This window comes from Pelophylax lessonae (assembly GCF_965119305.1).
Source record: "Pelophylax lessonae genome assembly, chromosome: 12".
NCBI classification, from domain to species: Eukaryota; Metazoa; Chordata; class Amphibia; order Anura; family Ranidae; genus Pelophylax; species Pelophylax lessonae.
This window is the reverse complement of record NC_138779.1, coordinates 52,250,929-52,271,252: the sequence shown is the minus strand read 5'-3', so window position 1 is coordinate 52,271,252 and position 20,324 is coordinate 52,250,929. Positions and strand designations below refer to the sequence as shown.

Sequence of the window (20,324 nt, the reverse complement as noted above, 5' to 3'; positions counted from 1 at the left end):
CAAAAATCCAAATTTTTGTACAATGCCTGTTAAAAAATACTTGTTGATCCTCCCACAAAGCCAGTAAAATAAGTTCCTGTGCTCTTTTCCTGTGCAGTATTCTTATCCGTTACTATTGTTCTCTGAGGAAAACAGGGGTCAGAAGATGGGGGAAATGTTCTGTAGTCCTGTCCTGGGGTGACAACATTGCTTCTCCATAGATCCAGCACAGCAAGTAAGTAATGTCACCCTAGAACAGGCAGTGTGTTACTAGCAGTATAAGTTTGTGAAAATAAAGAGAGAACAAAACTAATGCAGCCACCATATCTAAAGACTAGTAAACTATAATATATTACATTTTTGTTCCTGGGTTTAGATAAACAAATGATCAGTATCTGTGGAGAGTTTGTAATTTGTTTTAAATTCTCTTTCAGGCAGTCGTCTAGTGCTGTGACATGTAGCGGACAAGATTGTGGCGACATTATATAAGTGAGTACCTGTCATATTTGATCTGCCTTGCCTGTAGGAAACTTGCTACATTGAAATGTAGTGAAAAAAAAATAAGAAATGTAGGGAGGTTGCTGAGAAAAAAAATACAGTCACCTAAAATCTACCTAGCATCACTTTTCCAGTTTGCCTCCTTGAGAATAATGGGTTACTCAAAGTTTAGGTTGCCATAAGTTACTGGCTGCTTTGGGGAAAGATAGCAGATAAATTGCTAACAAAAATTATAACTTATAAAAATTATAAAAGCATAAATTAGAAAAACTGTCAGAATTATAATCTCCTGAAAACAGACCACAAGGTATTTATTGTGGCATTTTATTGGGCTTCTGTGTGGTATTTTGACTCTATTTAGCAGCTGGCACAGACTTCCTGTTGCTACCTTGTCATTAGAAGAGAAAGCTACTGTACATTGTGTACATGCTAGCATGCATAACCATTATGTCCTGCATACACAGTACTATGCAGCCCACTGGCTTTGAATGGGATACTAGTGCAACCTGGCATAGTTCTTAACTTCTTGTCCAGGTACAAATAGCCAGTCAGGGTTTTCTGTGCCCAATCATTGCCCACGGCCATAGCCGCCAACCGTGATCATTGTATTCTGCCAGCGGGACACAATACCTCAGCGGGAGGGATTCCCCCATTAACACTGACTGTGTTGTTGGGGAATTGAGCAATTTTCCTTCCTTGAACCCATGGTTAAAGAAGAGAAAATTGTCTAATGTATAACTTCCTTATATATTCACAGAATCTTAGTACAGGTTTTATGGGTAAGCAATTAACTGTGAACGTGTTGCTGGCTTGCTAAGTGCAGTTTGTTTTGTGTAACTATAAAACATATATAGACACAAAAGACTTTATAGCCTAATGAATGTCACGTAGTCAATAAAAAGTATGAGCGCAAACTAGCCTTTCCTGTGGAAATTTAATGTATAACTAAAGGCAAAACTTTTTTTTTCTAGTTTTGGATAGAGTGGAGAGGGGTTATAACACCTGTCAGTTTTTATTGCTGTCTGTGCCTTTGTTAGAAAGATTCACCCTCTCTATTTGTTTGGTTTACCATTATCATTGAAAGAATATGGGTTGTTGTGGGTGGGACCAAAAATAAATTATGAGGACCAACATCCCAAAAGGCTATAGCTCAAAGGGGTGTGGAATACAGGACTTTTATTTAAGGTGGCTCAGACACGTGATGACACTAAGTTTTTATATTAAAAGTATAAACATTTATTTGTCAAAGTGAATAAAAACATTTTATACAGCAAAATATTCCATGTATAAAAGTAGTATTATTCACTGCGCCTTTATTTCCAACCGATTTTGCCATAACGGCTTCTTCAGGGAAATACGTGAAGCGTTTTGACTTCATTGCTCTGTACAGCATACAGTATGTTTGAAAGTGGAATTGAGTCTGTCACCCAGTGCTAGACACCAGTGGAATTCAGGGAAAAGTCAGCAAAAAGGGTGTCCCGCAGAGGGGGTAAACGGCCAGCAATTTAACAGTTAACCACTTCAGCTCCGGAAGGTTTTAACCCCCTTAATGACCAGGTCATTTTTTTGCAATTCGGCACTGCGTTACTTTAATAAGAAATTGCGTGGTCGTGCGACGCTCTACCCAAATACAATTGGTGTCCCTTTTTCCCCCACAAAAAGAGCTTTCTTTTGGTGGTATTTGATCACCTCTGCGGTTTTTAGATTTTGCGCTATAAACAAAAAAAACGACAATTTTGAAAAAAAACACCATATTTTTAACTTTTTGCTATATAACATTCCCAATAAAAAAAACTTACAAAATCTAATTTTTTTTTATCAGTTTAGGCCAATTTGTATTCTGCTACATATTTTTGGTAAAAAAAAATCCCAAAAAGAGTATTTTATTGGTTTGCGCAAAAGTTATAGCGTTTACAAACTACGGGATAGATTTTTGGAATTATAATTTCCTTTTTTGTTTTTATTAGTAATGGCGGCGATCAGCAATTTTTAGCAGGACTGCGACATTGCGGCGGACAGATCGGGCCCTTAACTGACATTTTTGAAACTTTTTGGGGATCAGTGGCATTACTACAGTAATCAGTGCTAAATATTATGCACTGTTACTATATAAATGACACTGGCAGGGAGGGGGTTAACACTGGGGGTGATCAAAGAGGTTAATGTGTACCTAAGTATGCTTACTAACTGTGTTGGGGAATTGTTCTGTGACAGGCACAGAGAGATTTAAGTTTCAGCTTAGCTGAAACTCCTGATCTTTCCCTGCCTGTCTGACAGAAGAATCACCTGCTTTGTTTACATATGCAGGCGGGTCTTCTGTCAGTTTATCTGACGATTGCGAGATGCCTGCAGAAATCACCACTGCTCCTCCCGTGGCCCGCCTCCCGCTGTGCACGATATCACGTAGTACTACATGATTTTGCACAGCTTAGCCACCCTGCCACAGTAATACTACGGTGGGCGGTCAGCAAGCGGTTAAACATGTTATAGAGGCAGACATATACTGTAACCTCCACTAGATTGCACTCCGATTGCTGCTTAATTGTATGGATGTTATCACTTTGCTCAGATTTCAAGTTACACCAAACACTAAGGCATAACTAATTCCTTTGCCATTCCAAATCTGTAGTCACTGTGGTAAAAACTGAGCTTCCTGGTGTTCCAGCCATTATCATTGAAAGTGAAAGTAAAAGAAATTACCCAAATTTTGGGTTGTCCCCAGAAAAGTAATAGAGGGGAGATCTTCCAATAGGGACAGTAGTTCTGGTGGCCTGGGGACCCCCAAGGAATTCCCTCTATTTACAGGGATTTCCTTTTACCTCCTGTTTGGGACAGAAAATGAAGGGAAATCTCCCAAATGGAACAAGATGGCAAAAACAAGTCCGATAGGGGTTATAACCTTCCCTGCTCTATCCAAAATGGAAAAAAATGTTTTGCCTATAGTTCTACTGTAATGTGAATTCCTTCACGATTAGAGTTCCCTGCAATTACTTTTGGGTAGGAAGGCCTATTTGAAAGCAATGGGAGGCTGAAAGCTCCTGCATCTATCCATGGCCGAACGGATTTAGTCACTAATAAAACAATTAGGCTGCATTCACACCTGAGCATTTTGCAGCATTTTGCAGCTTGAAGCTCGAAGCTCAAAGATGCTTAACAAGCAAAATTCTATTCATCTCAATGGCCTGTTCATGCTCAGATGTGAACAAGAGCTATTGAAATCAATGGGATTTTGCTTGCTGTGCGTCTTTGAGCGCACATTCGCACCCACTACCCATATATATACGTGATCCTGTGCAAAGCGGCCAGCCGGTAGCAGTAAAACTGATATAGGGCGGTTGTGAAGTGGTGCCTGAAATATCCCTGAAAATATCCCTGAAACCTATTTTCAATAATTTTTTTTTTACTGTTTGGAACGAGTAGTGCATGTAAGCAAGCCATAGATGCAATTTTCTTTCCTGCAACCACTGGTTGCAGAAAGAAAATCGCTTGATTTCCCCAACAACACTGACTGTGTTAATCCTCCCACAGCGCTGTTGTGCTCTGCTGGTGGGGAGCTAATGCAAAAAATCTGATAGATGGATCGATTTCAGTACAACCAGCCTGCCCATAGATGGATTTCATTTCCACTAGTCCCTGCTAAACTGGACAAGATGTGATCCATCTATGGCCGGCTTTAGTTGCAGTCATGTGCACTACTCAATGCACACTATAGTCTCTGGTCCATCTCAAGAAGAGCAAGAGAGGGTGGCTATGATTCTACATACAGTGAGACCATGGGGAATGAACATTGCTACATTCTAAAAGGAAGTCCGATCATAACTGTGCAAGAGAAAAAAAAAAAGAGATTTGGAGGAGGCTGAGCGCAAATAGGAAGTACTTTTTTGAGTTAAGAATACATAGTTAAATAGAATTTTTCTTTATTTAACCACTTAACGACTGCCTACCGCAGATTAACTGCGGCAGGCAGCCGCTCCTGGGCAAAGCGACGTAGGTCTACCTCCCATGCTCTCAGGAGGCTAGGGGGCGAGCGCGCGCCGCGGCTGGCTCGCTCCTGCCCCCGCTCGTCATCGGGGAAGCCAATGCCTGTGTCAGGCGGATCTGATTGCCGCCTGACACCCGCGATCATTCCCCGCTGAGAGAGAAGGACGGTCGGCTGTTGTAAACACAGCCGACCGTCCTTCTCCCTGAAATGATCATAGAGATCATGCGATCCTTCTATATAGGATCACATGTCTCTATGGTCATTTCAGAAGTCACGCCCCCCCCCCCCCCCCCACAGTTACAATCACTCCCCTAGGCTCACATTTAACCCCTTGATCACCCATAGTGTTAACCCCTTCCCTGCCAGTGTCATTATTACAGTAACAGTGCATATTTTTAGCACTGATTACTGTAGTAATGTCACTGGTCCCCCCCAAAAATGGCAAAAATGTCAGTCAGGTGTCCGATCTGAATCTTTCCCGTAGTTAGTAGACACAATAAATGTTGCGCAAACCAATCAAAATACGCTTATTAGGATTTTTTTTATTAACCAAAAATATGTAGCAGAAAACAAATTGGCCTAAAATGTTTAAAAATTTTGAATTTTACATTTCTGTTTTGAGAATGTCATATAGCAGAATGTGAAAAATATTGTTTTTTTTTTTTTTCAAAATTGTCGCTCTTTTTTTGTTAATAGCGCAAAAAATTTAAATCGCACAGGTGATCAAATACCTAATAATACTAATAATAATAATAAAACCTAATAATCAAATACCTAATAATAATTACTATCACTTTAACAAAGACCTTCATGACAGGATCAACAGGGTTTATTTTATTAAAAACTGCAGATTGAGACTAATAAAAATGACTTTTGAGTTTACAACAAGGCACCCACCCTAAAGCTGTATAGACATGCATCGAAATTCAGCGGTTTTAGAAGAAACTGGCCGAAGTTCCATCTGTGTGTAGCCTTGGCTAACAACCAGCTTCTGTTGAGAAGTGATGCTGGAAATCCAGCATTCAATCATCCGCTGCAGGCTTGATCGGTGTATTCTGTGTGCAACCAGCAGCTTTTTTATTCAAGCTGCTGTATGAACGAAAAAGAAAAAAAATACCCAGCTTTAGGTTGGAGAAGAATCTGAGAAACTTCACACATGGGTTGCAAGGGTAGGGGAACATCAAGCAGCCCTGAGGGTGTCCGCTGCTTTGTAACATTTTACCTCTACACAGTACAGTACAAGGCTGCAATAGCGTTTTACAAAACGATATCAAAGTTCATGTACACTAACTATTTATGCCGAAAATAACTTGCAACGTGTAACCCGTTGTGGAAGGAAAGAAAATCTAGGGGTTGCCTTTCCCCTTAAAGGATATGTTTTCCTTTATAAAAAAGAATAAATGCACATTTCTTTTGCAGGTAAAAAAATATGCATTTCTTATTTTTTTTTTAGTAGTTGACCTGTAAAGTATTGCACTCACGATCAGCAGATCATGGATGCAATGCCACGGTCCTGCAGACTGTCTATCTGTCTGGCTGTACCTCTGATACGGCCAGGCAGTTGCACTGTGACAGAAAGACTTAATGAACTACCACAGCGCTGTGGTAGTTAATTTTGAATCAAAGCTGACAGCCGCAAAGGCAGTCGGACCCTGTAGTTTTGCCATACACAGAACACTGTGAATAGATCATGCGCAATCCCCCGGTGCGCTTTTTGAAACTTGTGGGTGGAGAGAAGATCCCTCAATAGCTGTCAGAATGGGGGAGTGGGGGCCGGTTCATCTATAACATGTTACACCCTGAATATGGATGTAACATGTACCATGTTACTAAAGGTGAACTTATCCTTTAAGCGATTTTTACTTCCCTAAAACTCTACCAAGCTCTCCCTGCTTTGTAGGAGAGGACTGTGGAGTAAAGTTTAATGCAAGTAACCCTGGCTGTATGTGCTGGCATTCATTAACAGTTAAAACAGACAATGCTTAAATCTAGTTTATAACAAAGAGTTAGGCTAAGTTCATATGTAGGCGTTTTGGGGCGTTTTTGGGAAGTTTTTCTGCTCTAGGATCAGCTCAAAAAACACCCATCAAGACATTATCACTTGTCAACCTAAAAACGCCTGTAAAAAGCATGTAAAACGCCTGAAAAATGCCTGTAAATAGCAATGCCAAGATGTGAACGTAGCCTTAAGCTTGTCATAGATGGATTGAAATTCGGCCAGTTCAGAAGGAACCGGTCTAAGTTCAGTCCATCTATGGGCAGACTGGATGGATGTACAAACCTGCCTCTCAGGATTTTCTCATGCAGTCACTGCTGGGGGCTGTAGCCACCAACAGTGACCGTTATATTCTGAAGGCTAGGAAACATCCCGCTGTCAGAACACTATAGCACAGCCGGAAGGATTCCCCCATCAACACTGACAGTGTTGATGTGGAAATAAAGCAATTTTCTTTCCTTTAACCCATGGTTGATGGAAAGAAAGTTGCATAATATAAAGCCTGCCCAAAAGCATGCCATACATTATGCAATTTTCTTTCCTTCAGCCATGGGTTGAAGGACAGAAAATTGCTTATTTCTCCCATCAACACAGCCTGTGTTGATGGGGGAATCCCTCCGGCTGTCCTATTGTGTTCTGATAGCGGTAGGCTTCCCAGCCATCAGAAAAGAATGATCACTATTAGCAACTTTGAGAAATACCCAACAGCCTGATTGTAGCATCTAGCTTTCAATTTTTAAAGCTAGCTTAACAAGCTGAAGCTAGGAGCTGATTGGTTACTTGGAACTGCTGCTCTAGATTCTGACTGCTCCAGTTTTAGTATAGTTCCCCCCATAGTATTTCATAGTACATCCCTTCTATCACCATCCTCTGGGAATGCACACCTCCATCTTCAATCCGTAGGCAGCAAGTGATAATATTTGTACATTATATATATTTTTATTGAGCAATGGCATTATCCGCTTTGGGTGGAGTAGATTTCTCCTCTAATGGAAAAGGAGGATACTGTATAATTGAGAGCACAGATCCAGCTGAGAAGGGAAACTTTTATTATTGGGTGGGAACAGAACTTTGTAATTCTGTTCCAATACATTACACTTGAGGTAGCGGCTAAGATTCATAAGACTGCAAATATGCTTATCAGTTAGAGGTATAAGAATGCCAAAAAAATGTTGTCTTCACAGAAAGGAATGTACAGTGTTTCCAACAGGCTGATGGTTTTCTGTCACGAGTTTGTTTTAAATACTTGAAAACGAGGTATTTGTAGGTATTTGTTGTATCTGTGATCTCGGGAATTTCCAAGCTGACTCATTTATAGCAAGCTAGGCAAGTTTCTTTCCTTCGACCAAGGTTCTGAGGAAAGTAGATTGCTCGATAAAGGAAGTCCCTTCGTTGCACTATTTTATTCTGACAGCGGGAGGTTTCCCAGCCTTCAGAATACAATGATCTTTGCTGGCAGCTATAGCTGTCTGCAGTGATCAAATGAAAAAAAAAAAAAAACAGGCTGGTTGTACTGAGGATAAACCGGCCAAATTTAGATTTGTCTATGCCTTTATTTTATGCTGAGATTGTGAGTAGCACTCTGAGGGGTTTTGGGGGACTTGTGTGCATTTCAATAAACCTTATGGAATTACGCTATGTGTCCCCTGTTGTGCTTACACTTACATGAGCATATGGGAGTTTAAGAAAAGGATCTTTGGTGTGAGTCAAGTGGTCGGTGCCGGTGGTCCAGTGGTGGAAGAAGCTTCTGTGATGCATATACGCATATATTTTTCATTGATCTGGTGAGTCTCTATTTTGATGGGTGATCACGGCTTGCTGGTGGGGGCACACAGATTTTGCTTTTAGCTGCACCTTTATTTCACTTTACTGTTATAGTTGCACTATTTAATGGACTGCTTCAGGCTCAATGATATCCTTATCTTCAACGTGTGCATTTGAAATCTGATGGACTTTCAGTTTGATGAGTTTTACCATTTATTTATTTATAATACATGTTAGCGCTGCCAGTGTTACTGATTAGCTTGGTTGAGTGTAATCAGTCACACCTGTTTTATATGTTTTATCTATTTTATTATAGCAGTAGCTTCAGCCTTTTCGGCTTTGTATTTTTTATGAGTCTGTTTTATACCAATTGTTTTATACTAATTTTCTTGGTATATTAGCGCTGGGTGAGTGAGTTTGATCATTCAACGCATTGTTTGGCTTCTTGCTCCTTTTTTACAAATTATTTTTGTTGCTTTAACAATTTTGTTTATTTATTACAAGCAGTTATATAGCACAGACAGCACTGGGATATTTGTCTATCCACACAGTTTAATATGGCCACTGGAGATGTTTTAGGATATTTAGCGAGTTCGACTGGAATCTAATGCATGTATCATGTTTAGGGTGATGGGATAAATGCATTGTTGTATCTCAGCAACAAGCACAGTTAGGACACAAGCAAACATTTCTATTGTTTTTCAATACAAGGAAAATTGACAGAACATTTAACATGACAATAGTGTTCATTGGCGGTGGTTTACTTAATTTGACCCATTGCACTCTGCACAGCTTAATTAAATATTCTTGCATTTATGCACCCTGCTGCCAGGAGCCGAGCTAAATCCAGATTATGTTCTTTGCTGTGGTTATACAGGATAGGACAGAATTTCTGATGTGTGTGCAGAACACTGCACTTTACAAGTTCCTTCACAGCAGTGGGTTCTAAATTACATCACACGGGTGCATTGGTTTTGCACAGAAAAGCCCCAACCCTCCTTTTCTTGGGTCCCCTGCTGGCACTTCCCCCCGTCGAGTGCCCCCATAGCAAGCTACTTGCTATGGGGACACTCGTGCATGCTTGCTCTCAAGCCCCACTAGAGGCCTCCATTGACACACAGAGTGGAGTTCAGCCCTGCCCCCACTCCTTCCTCACTGGCTGTGAGTCAATAAGGAGGAAGTGAGCGAGAGATCCTCTGCACTTGTGCACATCACTGGATCAAGTTCAGGCTCAGGTAACTATTTAGAGGGGCTGGGAGCAGAAGTGTCTTAAACCATCAAACAACGATTGAAATTATGCATCAACAACTGAAATATAACAAATCCCAATTTGCAATAACCTAATAGAAGTAAAAAAAAAAAAAAAAAGAAGTGCAAACAAAAAAGCTGTGCATATTAAAAAAATGCAAAACAAAGGGGCAGAGGGGCGCCGAGCAGCTACATGATGTAGTCTATCTTTATTCAGTCAAAAATGGTAGTAAATGCACTCGCAAATCAAGGAGAGAAGTATGCATGTCACTGTGAGAGAGAGGGAGTCCCGCTCAGCAGCTCTAGGATGGTAAAGCACTGCTGCTGGGGATAAGATGCTGATGCTGCTAGCTGTGTTAGCTGTCCCACTGCTTAAGACTCCTCATGATAATTTCCTGTCGTAAAGGATGTATAGAGAGAAAAAAAGAGATTTAAAGTGATATTAAACTTTCAATTTTTTAAAAAATGAAAATAAAAAACATATCATACTTACCTGCTCTATGCAATGGTTTTGCACAGAGCAGCCTCAAACCTCATCTTTTCGGGTGCCCCAACAGCGCTTCTGGCTCCGCCTCCCCAGCTTCCAATGGAGGCATTCGTGCAGATTCGCTCCCAAGCCGGGCTGTTTGCGTCTATTAAGACACACCATCCCCTACTCTCTTACAGGTTTTGAATGACAGCAGCAGGAGCTAATGACTCCCGCTGCTCTCACCCAAGCCTATGAAAACCCGGAGAGGGGAAAAGAGCTGCTGCAGAGTGCACAGCTCTGGACTGAGATGGGGCTCAGGTGAACATTTGGGAGGGGGGACTTGCAAAGTTTTTTTTTTTTACCTTAATGCGTAGAATTCATTAAGTTAAAAAAAAAAAAATACCTTCAAAACCACTTTAAAACATGTTTTACATGGTGTAGCAATTCATGTAAATTCATATAAAAATCCATTAATCTTAGATCATAAATATTGTTTGGGTGAATAATCGAAATGGAGAATGTTCATTCAAATGGTTAAGAAAATGACAAATGAATAAAAAAAAGTTAATAAAAATAACAGATTGCTCTGATGATGTAAAGGATGGTTTTGTACCATCCACACAAATAATGTGCATAAAGCAAGGTTAATTCAGAGTAAGCAGGAAAAGGGAGAAGTAAAAAAAATCTTAAAAAGTGGACCTACGTATCCTGAGCAATAAGCATCACATGAACAAGCTCCAGGAATATAACTATATACCACGTATATATGAGCCCCTCCCTGTCCGACACACACAAAGTATGTAGTTGCCAGAACATTAAAACATCCCTTAAAAAGGTGTGTGTGTTGTAAATATTTTATTATATCTTTTTCTGTGATAACACTGGATGAATGTAACTTTACTACTTTACTACAATGTAAAGTAGTGAGTGTACAGCTTGTATAACAGTGTAAATTTGCTGTTCCCTCATAATAACTCAACACACAGCCATTAATGTCTAAACCGCTAGCAACAAAAGTGAGTACCCCCCTAAGTGGAAATGCCCAAATTGGGCCCAAAGGTGTCAATATTTTGTGTGACCACCATTATTTTCCAGCACTGCCTTAACCCTCTTGGGCATGGAGTTCACCAGAGCTTCACAGGTTGCCCTGGAGTCCTCTTCTACTCCTCCATAACGACATCACCGAGCTGGTGGATGTTTGAGATCTTGCGCTCCTCCACCTTTCATTTGAGGATGCCCCACAGATGCTCAATAGGGTTTAGGTGTGGAGACATGCTTGGCCAGTCCATCACCTTTACCCTCAGCTTCTTTAGCAAGACAGTGGTCGTCTTGGAGGTGTGTTTGGGGTCGTTATCGTGTTGGAATACTGCCCTGCCACCCAGTCTCTGAAGAAAGAGGATCATGCTCTGCTTCAGTATGTCACAGTACATGTTGGCATTCATGGTTCCCTCAATGAACTGTAGCTCTCCAGTGCAGGCAGCGCTCATTCAGCCCCAGATTATGACACTTCCACCACCATGCTTGAGTGTAGGCCAGACACACTCGTCTTTGTACTCCTCACCTGGTTGCCACCTCCCACGCTTGCCCATCGTGTGCGAGGGTCTGGTGTCTGTGAAAGCACAGAAACGAACGACCTCCCATAGCCGGACCAAATTGGATTCAAGTGTGTGGATACCAGTAAATCGCTACGCATTTCGCTATGCAGCTTTCTTAGGAGATCCTATTGGTGCTAGGAGATACAGTACAATTACCATATAGTTTGCGGTACATAGGGTTATTCTTCACAACAACACTATGCTATACTTCATTATTGATTCAACATATAGCAAATGTACCATTCAGAAATATATAAATGTGCATTTCAAACAAATTAAACTGAATACTGATATGTATCTGCCACAGGCTCAAGGGGAGGACAAAAGTCACCAGAACCAAACAAGATGGAGCAGGGATGGGAGAGGGCACCCACAGGAGCACATCAAGAGGGGCATACACACAGGGTTAAACAGCCATATTAGGGGAGGCTCACCTAGGGGCCATATAAACCTAAACATACATACATAGTGTAGGAATGACTATGTACATATAATTGTGTTTTTCTCCCAGCATAAGGTATGTCTCTAAGCATAATGTATAACTTTAAAGTCCTATTACCTATATGTTTTTTTTCTCTCTATACTTGCATCAATTGGATGTGGTGCTACAACACAATTTTGAGGGTCACTTCTCAACATTGTATATATATCATCTTTAGAAGAGGCTTCCTTCTGGGATGACAGCCATGCAGACCAATTTGATGCAGTGTGCGGCATATGGTCTGTGCACTGACAGGTTGACTCCCCATCCCTTCAACCTCTGCCACAATGCTGGCAGCACTCATATGTCTATTTCCCAAAGACAACCTCTGGATATGACGCTAAACACATGCACTAAACTTTTGATCAACCATGGCGAGGAACTCTATGTAGCTTTGTGGAGTAGGAGTTGTGGTGCCTGCCACAAGTGGGTGTACCATCACGAATCTGATTGGAAAAGAAATCAGCGTGGGGGTCCCATAAATAATTGGAAATGTCTAAATAGAATTTTCTTTATCATTCATTGACGGATGCAGTTCTCTTTGATTCATATCAGTAGGCCTATACTTCCCCCTACAGGAGCAGGACACTAGGCAGAAAAAAAGTTCTTGCTACGCCTATGAGCAGTCCCTGAGGGTACACCCTCTCTCTTCCTACAGTTTTAATCTGCCTAGTCAGGAGTAAGGACCTAATTCCTTGCTGGGATCTTTGGTCCTGGCATAGAAGTAATTTTTTTAAGTAGATTTTTTTTTAGCTAGTCTTTTTTTCTCCGGAACGTTTTTCCTGTGAGATCTTCAAGCAATTATGCCTGGCTGGATCCCTATATCCAGTGGTCACCCCAGTTTGGCCAGTGAGCGCGTGCAGACCTTAGCTCAATGCTGGTTCGGCCGCGACATAGTCCCACTGGACGGGGACTGGCCCCGCGAGTTAAACGTCTCGCCAGGATGCACGACAGGGTCTCGACTTATGTCGCAGTGTTCCTATTTGGCCGACAGCCCCCCTACTCTGGTGGCGTGGGATCCTGTCATGAGATGTATTCCCGGTATGGTGAGTAAACGCCCCCCTCTTCCTTGGTGGATTTTGGGGTGGACGCGAGCCCTCTCCCTGGGGTGGTCGGACCCTCACACTCCAGGGTTTCCTTTTGTCCTGTTGTGAGTCACCGCTGAGACCCTTCTAATCCGATTGCTATCTGGGGACAATGAGTTACTGAGGGTAGTCTCTCTCTCTTTGGGGGGGTTAATTAGCATGTGCCTGACCTTTGGGGGGCACTGTAGCGCTGTGGGGCCACTTTTTTACAAAAAAAAACCCGTCATTTTTACAAATTTTGCTGGCAGGTTCCTCAGATTCCGTATGGACCCTGCAGGTCATGTATCCCCACCTGACCCCCTCACGGAGGCCGCAGGGTCTTCCCGATATACACTGTCCATAAATGCATTTTTCGGCGGTTCGGGAAGCATTTGGGCCTTGGTGGAGGTGGGGGGGTGCGCTGAAGCGTTTTCTCCAACTACCCCTGCCTCATCTGATGTCTCGAATTCTGAGTCTGAATCAGCCGCCGCAGACGTGGGCCTCCCTCCTGGGTCTGGTACCTTGCGCCCTGTCTCCTCGGATGAGGACGACATTTCACCTCCCCTGCCGCGCATGATTCAGGCACTGGTGGATGCAGTGGTTGTTTTGGTGCGTGACACCCTGCGATTTGGAGGACGCAGCGGCGTCCTTGTAGGCCTTGTAACGCTCTGTGGGGCAGTTCAGGCTCTGGTTCAACAAGCTGGACCTTCAGGCCCTTTGATGGTTCCGTGCAGATCAAAAATTCAAGGCGGTATTGGTTCGCACAATGGCTTCCATACCTCAGGGGGATTCCTAGGCCTTCATAGACATCAAGATGCCTACCTTCACGTTTCATTGTGTTCAGGACAGCAACGGGTTCTCTGTTTTTGCCATGGGGAAGGATCTCTATTGGTTTGTGGCGTTACCCCTTGGTCTCACTCCTGCTACTCGGGTCTTCACAAAGGCGTTGGCCCTGGCCTGGCGCTGTTGCGGCAGTGGGGTGTAACAGTCCGGGGTTCCTGGCCATCTGCTTCTCTATGTGGAGTCCCCTATGGTGCTGACAAACTAATTTGGAAGTCACTATGAGAACTCTGGTGTAGTTCCTGGGGGTTCTGAACCTTCAGAAATCATCCCTGGTCCCTTCCATGAGACTGGACTATCTGAGCCTGACTTTGGACTCGTCCTCAGTCAGGGTGTTTTCTCCCTCCGTGGAAAAATTTGTCTTGGAACTTTAGACTGTGGTTCAACGGTTACTGTTCCGCACATGTTGGTCCCTTTGGACCTGCATGCGATTTCTGGGACTGATGGTGCCGTCTTTAGAGACGGTCCCTTTTGCTCAATCCCTCTCGGGGAAACCCCCCAGAAGGCAATCCCCCTTGAATGGGGCTAGAATACAAACTGTCTGGCCTTTCAGATCCAGCTGTGCCGGCTGACCAGAGAGTCTTGATCCTTCCCCTTTTTTCCAGATGCTTGTTACCGCGGATGCAAGCCTGTCCAGGTGGGGAGGAGTCCTTGACAGGTTCTCTGCTTCAGGAGTATGGTCCCTGGAGGATCCAGGTTACCGATCAATGTCCTGGGTCTGGGAGCGATCCGGCTTGCCTAGTTCACTGGATCGGGCACCTGCAGCTGTCCAGTGCACGTTCGATCGACTACGCCACGACGTGGCTTCTGTCATTCACCAAGGGGGTACCAAGGGTGTCCTTGCGGCCTTGGAAGTGCAGATTCGTTGGGCAGAGCGCCTTGTTTCAGCTCTTTCCACTGTTACCTTTCCCGGTGTGGAAACTTTGGCATGTGGATTTCCTCAGTCGACAGGCCTTGGATGCAGGGGCATGATCCCTTCATCTGGAGGTGTTTCAGCAGTTGTGCCTTCGTTGGGGGCACTCCAGACGTGTACCTGTTGGCGTCGCATCTACAAGATAGTGCTGAGGTTTGAAGGACAGAGGATTGTCTGCTTCAGTGATTCCCACCCTGCGTAAAGTGTGGGAAGCGTCATCTAGGATGATATTTTTTCATCATATGAGAAAGTCGTGTATTGCGTGGTGTGAGTCTCCTTGGGATCCCCCTTGCTCTTACTCAGTACCCGGATCTTGGCCTCCTTCAATGGGTAGTTGATCAAAAGTTGGCCATGAGTACTGTCAAGGGTCAGGTTTCGGCTTTGGCAATTTTCTTCTACAGGCCGTTGGCCGCCCGTTCCCTGGTGCGTGACTTCTTCCAGGGGGTGTGACACTTGGTTCTTCCGGTGTGACCTCCGTTACCAACTGGGGACCTTGATTTGGTGCAGTCAGTTCTTCAAGACCCTCCTTTTGTGAGGATCGAGGGTATCCCCTGCCTACCTTATTAAAGGTGGCTTTCTTGGTTGCTGTCACTCTGCACTCAGGGTGTTTGCACTGGCGACATTGTCCTGTCGTTCTCCCTATATGTTGGTTCATGGGACCAGGTGGTACTTCGTCTGGATCCGTCCTTCCCTCCGAAGGTGGTTTTTAGTGTTCACTTGCACAAGGACATTGTGTTGCCATCTTGTGTCTAAGCCCCCTCATCCTACGGAATGTGCGCTGCATACTCTGGTTGGAGTTCAGGCACTCGAGGTGTACTTGGCGACTACTGAGTCTTCCCGTAAGTCAGGTTAGCTCTCTGTGCTCACGGATGGCCCAAGAACTGGGCTGCCTGCATTTGCTGCGACTATTTCCAGGTGGAGCGGACAGTTGGTGGGGCAGGCTTCTTAACTTAAGGGTCAGGTCCTGCCTTTCCCTGTTTCAGCGCTTTCTACTCGAGTGCCTATTGCTTCCTGAGCTTTTCACCATACAGGCATCTGTGCTTCAGGTTGCAAGACGACTATCTGGTCATTTGTTCACACCTTTACCATGTTTTATAAGGTGGATGTGCTGGCATCTGCAGATGCCTCTTTTGGCCACATAGTTTTTTGCTGGCTGCTGTTTGGAGGGCTTTTGGCCTTCCTTGAGGGTGTTTACTGTTTGTTTCAGGTGGGCCTCATCTTTTGTTCTGCCGAGCCCTATGTTGCCTGGTCGGCTATGTTTAGCCTTGGGGACTTGTTCTTTTCTGCTGTTCCCACCCCTCATTTTGTGGCACTGCTTTGGGATGTCCCTACTGATATGAATCAGAGAGATCTGTGTCTGTCAATGAACGATAAAGAAAACTGGATTTTTGACTTACTGTAAAATCTTTTTCTTTTAAGTTCATTGACGGACGCAGTTCCCGCCTCTCTATTTTGAGTTGGGCTGGTGTTACTTTCTGACACTGCTTTGATACTAAACTGACATCCTATGCAGGAAGAGAGAGGGTGTACCCTCCGGGAATGCCCATAGCCGTAGCCAGAACTTTTTTCTGCCTAGTGTCCTACTCCTGTAGGGGGCAGTATAACCCTACTGATATGAATCAGAGAGAACTGCATCCGGTAATGAACTTAAGAGAAAAGGATTTTACGGTAAGTCAAAAATCCAGTTTTATTAGAATGTTGACTTCTAGTTATATATGTTTCTTCTTTTATCATGGTACTACTATATATTCTAGGTATAAATCTGATCAACACAGTGGCTTAATGGTTAGCACTCTGGTCTAGCAACAGTCAGGTTATGGGTTCAAATGCTAACTATCACCTTCCTAAAGTTTCAAAGGGGAATGGATATGTGTGTTGGCAAAAGCATATTTGCCATCAGTGTGATTACAATTTATCTCTCACAGATGGCACTTATGTGTTTGCCAAAGCACATATGCATTTGCCATTGCAATTCTAGGGAGGGGGTAGCATGGGTGGGATTTGAACTCGTGACCTAAGTTCTGTTAGCTAAGAGTGCTAAAGATTAAACCACTGTGCTGGGTACAATTATACCTAGAATATAAAGAAGTACCATGAATACAGAATGAACATCTATAAATAGAACTCAACATTTTCATAAAATACAAATTAGACATAAAAAAAAAGTTTGACCTATATAGAATAGAGATATAACTCTTACATCATTGATAATATTATAAATATCAGCAAAAGAAGCAAAACAAGTCACATCTGGCATTTGTATTTTAGGGGAATATAGATTCTCTTGATCTATGTTCATTTGTTAATCATGGTTCTACTGTATATTCTAAGCATAATTGTGCTTGTCTCAATGGCTTAGTGGGTAGTAATTCTACATAGAAAGACTCAGACCATGGGTTCAAATTCTAAGCATGGTATCACCTGCTTAAAATTTAAACAGCAGAGTATGCTGAAAATAGGCGAATACCTAATTACCACTGCCACATCAGGATGGTTGTTTAAATAATTTGCATGCTTAACTGCATGCAATGGTATGTTATTTAGCAAAAATATTATTGTGTGGAAATAAAATGATGAAACACTAGTGAACACGCAGGGTGTTAGCATGGTTGGAATTTGAACTGATGACCTAAGAGCTTTTTGCGCATGAGCACAGGCCACTAAGCCAATGTGCCAAGTACAATTAGATTTGCATAATAGTTTAGTATGATTAAAGAAGAAACATACGGTAATTAGAATTCTATAGTCTCCTAAAAAATAAATGTAACATGAAAAAAGTAACATATAACAAATTTGTAACTGTAAATGATAAATACATATAACCCCATAGAATAGCAGACATTACTCTTCAGACCATTCGTTGGCAAAAGAAGAAAACAAACTATGCACAATAATTGTAATATAAATAAAGATCCACACACGAGGTAAAGCATACCCCATATTTATTGGCATATTTGTACACACATGATTATAGCTTAATACTGCAGTGCAGTTTCATATAGGAAACTCATTGGTAATTGCCTGTTATGGAACCATGACTATGCCGATTTGGAATTCACTAATGCATATTTGTACTTTTTGTACTCCTACTTTCCATTCACATGTTCACCTAGTTGAGGTCTCAGTTGTTTTAATTGGGAGTAATAAATGTAGAATGACTATTTCTTCTCCTTATTCTTAGTGAATTAGACCCAATGTATCTGTCTTGTCAATTCACAGACAGAAGACACAGGGACAGACTTCATAGTGGCCATTCAGAGGCTATCACAGTGATCAGGTGACCGGGAAACGGATGTTCTGGGTCCCGATCATTTGAACGGGGCCTGGGGGCTCTCGGTAAGACCCCGGTCTCTGCGTTAGGAGTGCGTCGTGTGGCTTGCTTCCAGCACTAAGGGAGATACACAAATATGCAGCCCCACAGCAAAAAGCCCAGTCTAGTAAGGCTGCCTATTTGCATGCAGTCAGCGTGGAGGGGCTAAAGAGATGCATTTTTCTTGAGCTTTTCTTGCGCTAAAAGTGCTGATAATGGCTGACAATAAATTCATATTCTTTTAAATTCATGATATTAAATAAAATGTTGAATATATTACAATTATATTTAAAAAATATCAATATATATTTATTTATTTTATTATTTTTTTTTTTTTTTAAATGTCAGTTTCGGTTTCCACCAAGTTCATCCTGAGTTTTCGGTTTCGGCACCAAAATTTCCATTTGGTGCACAAGTAAATGATGTGTCTAGTAGTGATGATGACAGATTGGCCTGTGTTGCAGCTGCATTCTCATAAATAGCCGCCTCTGCAACAAAAGCAGTAGCACTATTTCATGAATAATTAAAATAAGAGGATTCATGTTTGCAGTAAAAAAACTAAAATTCCCTCTGCTCTCAAAGTGATCTCTCTCCCAATGAAAATGGCGACTGGAATTAATTTTGCAATGCATTGTGGTCATTTGGGAGTGAAAAAGGGCTGAGGGGAGTGTGAAAAAATGCCTATGCTCAAAAATTCCCCAAAAAATATTTTTTAGGCAGAGAAGAAAAAGCTCAAATATGTGTAAAAGCAGATTTTCTCTCTGTCTCCCCTTTCCTATTTTCAAATCTTCTCTCACATTTGCTGTCCCACTCTGTTTTTTTTTTCCTCTGTTCTGTTTTCTTCTTTTCTTCATGTTTTGTTCGGTATTCTCCATTCTACTTTCATGCCTGCATTCCCTCTTTTGCCTCTCTGCCACTATCCAATATTTTCCATTTTCTGTGTCCTCTCTGTCCCCCCTGGTTGTTTTCACACTTTTCTTTTATCCTGTTAGCTATGTTTTAGGTCTTCTCCTCAATTTTCTCTGTTCTTTCTTACTTTTTTCTTTCCATCTGTTTCCTTTCTATCATCACTCCAGCTTTCTTATTAACATTTATTTTTTTGGCAAAAGTGGATCTCTGCCCATCTGGCCTGATCACGGTAGACACCAGTAATCGCCCTGTTCTGTGGTCATTGGGCTGTAAAAATTAATCACCGCTTTCCATGAAGAATGAAAACACTTCATGTCTGGCACTTTATTACGTTGCCATCTCTTTACAGACTGTCACGTCCAGCTGCTATTATGCTGCATAGCCTAGTAGCAGTAAGTGGATGGCAGGATGCCACCCATTTTCAGCTTTCATCTTCATCCCTTATAAGCTGACTTCTGCATGATTTTTACTAGGTGAGAAATTGCCCATAGAATTTCTCTGCCATCCAGCCACTACAGAAAAATACGTGGTCTGGGCTGCTACTTAATGCCTTGGCACAGAAAGGGCTGTGTCTAGATTGGTTATGATGAACTGGGATTGGATGTCAAGATTCAGGGTGATGATGTCACCTAAGTTATTTCCAGCTGCAGAGCTCTGTGTAGTATTTCTACGTCTGGTTATTTTTTTACCTGAAATATACACACTTTAGTGGTCATATAGCACTCTTTAGATTCCATTTACTGCCAACTGCTGATCTGAAGTTAGAGCAGAAGAAAACAATATGTCAAACCAGCAATTGGAGCAGGCTTTACTTATCTTTCAGATACCTGATATCCCTAGGGATCTCTTTCTAAATCCAGGTTTCCTCCAGCTAGAAAGTTAAGCCCTGATGGAAGAAATTGTGTTCCCCCCCAAAACATGTTGGGATCTCCAGAAGAGCATTTGCATATAAAATGAAAAGATTTGTATTGTTAAACACTTTTGGTGCCCTCTTCTGTTTACCTTGAAGACATTACCCCAACCAACCAGGGCTTAGAGTTGCCTGTATGTGAAAAAAACTCCTCTGCTCAATTAGGATACCAGGTGTAAGGTAAAGAAAATAAGTGCGCAGGATATGTGTGTTAAGTAAGGCTGCAAACCTTAGATCCAGTGGAAAGTATTATATAAAAAAAGCAGGTGCGCTATACTTATGTGAATAAACCAAAATATCTCGTGTTCTACCGGTGAGTTATTCAATCTTCACAAAAATAATACCAGTGTAGGATATATAATGGGT

At 42.3% G+C, this 20,324-nt stretch overlaps 1 protein-coding gene across 2 annotated transcripts in view; it reads left to right on the top strand.

Annotated features, from left to right (window-relative positions):
- The first annotated feature begins 411 nt into the window (after positions 1–411).
- The window catches only part of LOC309568080 (CMP-N-acetylneuraminate-beta-galactosamide-alpha-2,3-sialyltransferase 4-like), a 202,375-nt gene continuing 182,462 nt past the window's right edge, over positions 412–20,324 (top strand). For both annotated transcript variants that reach the window (XM_082273652.1, XM_082273651.1), the window contains exon 1: positions 412–468. The gene's annotated coding sequence lies outside the window, so the exon portion shown is untranslated. The remainder of the gene's footprint in view (positions 469–20,324) is intronic.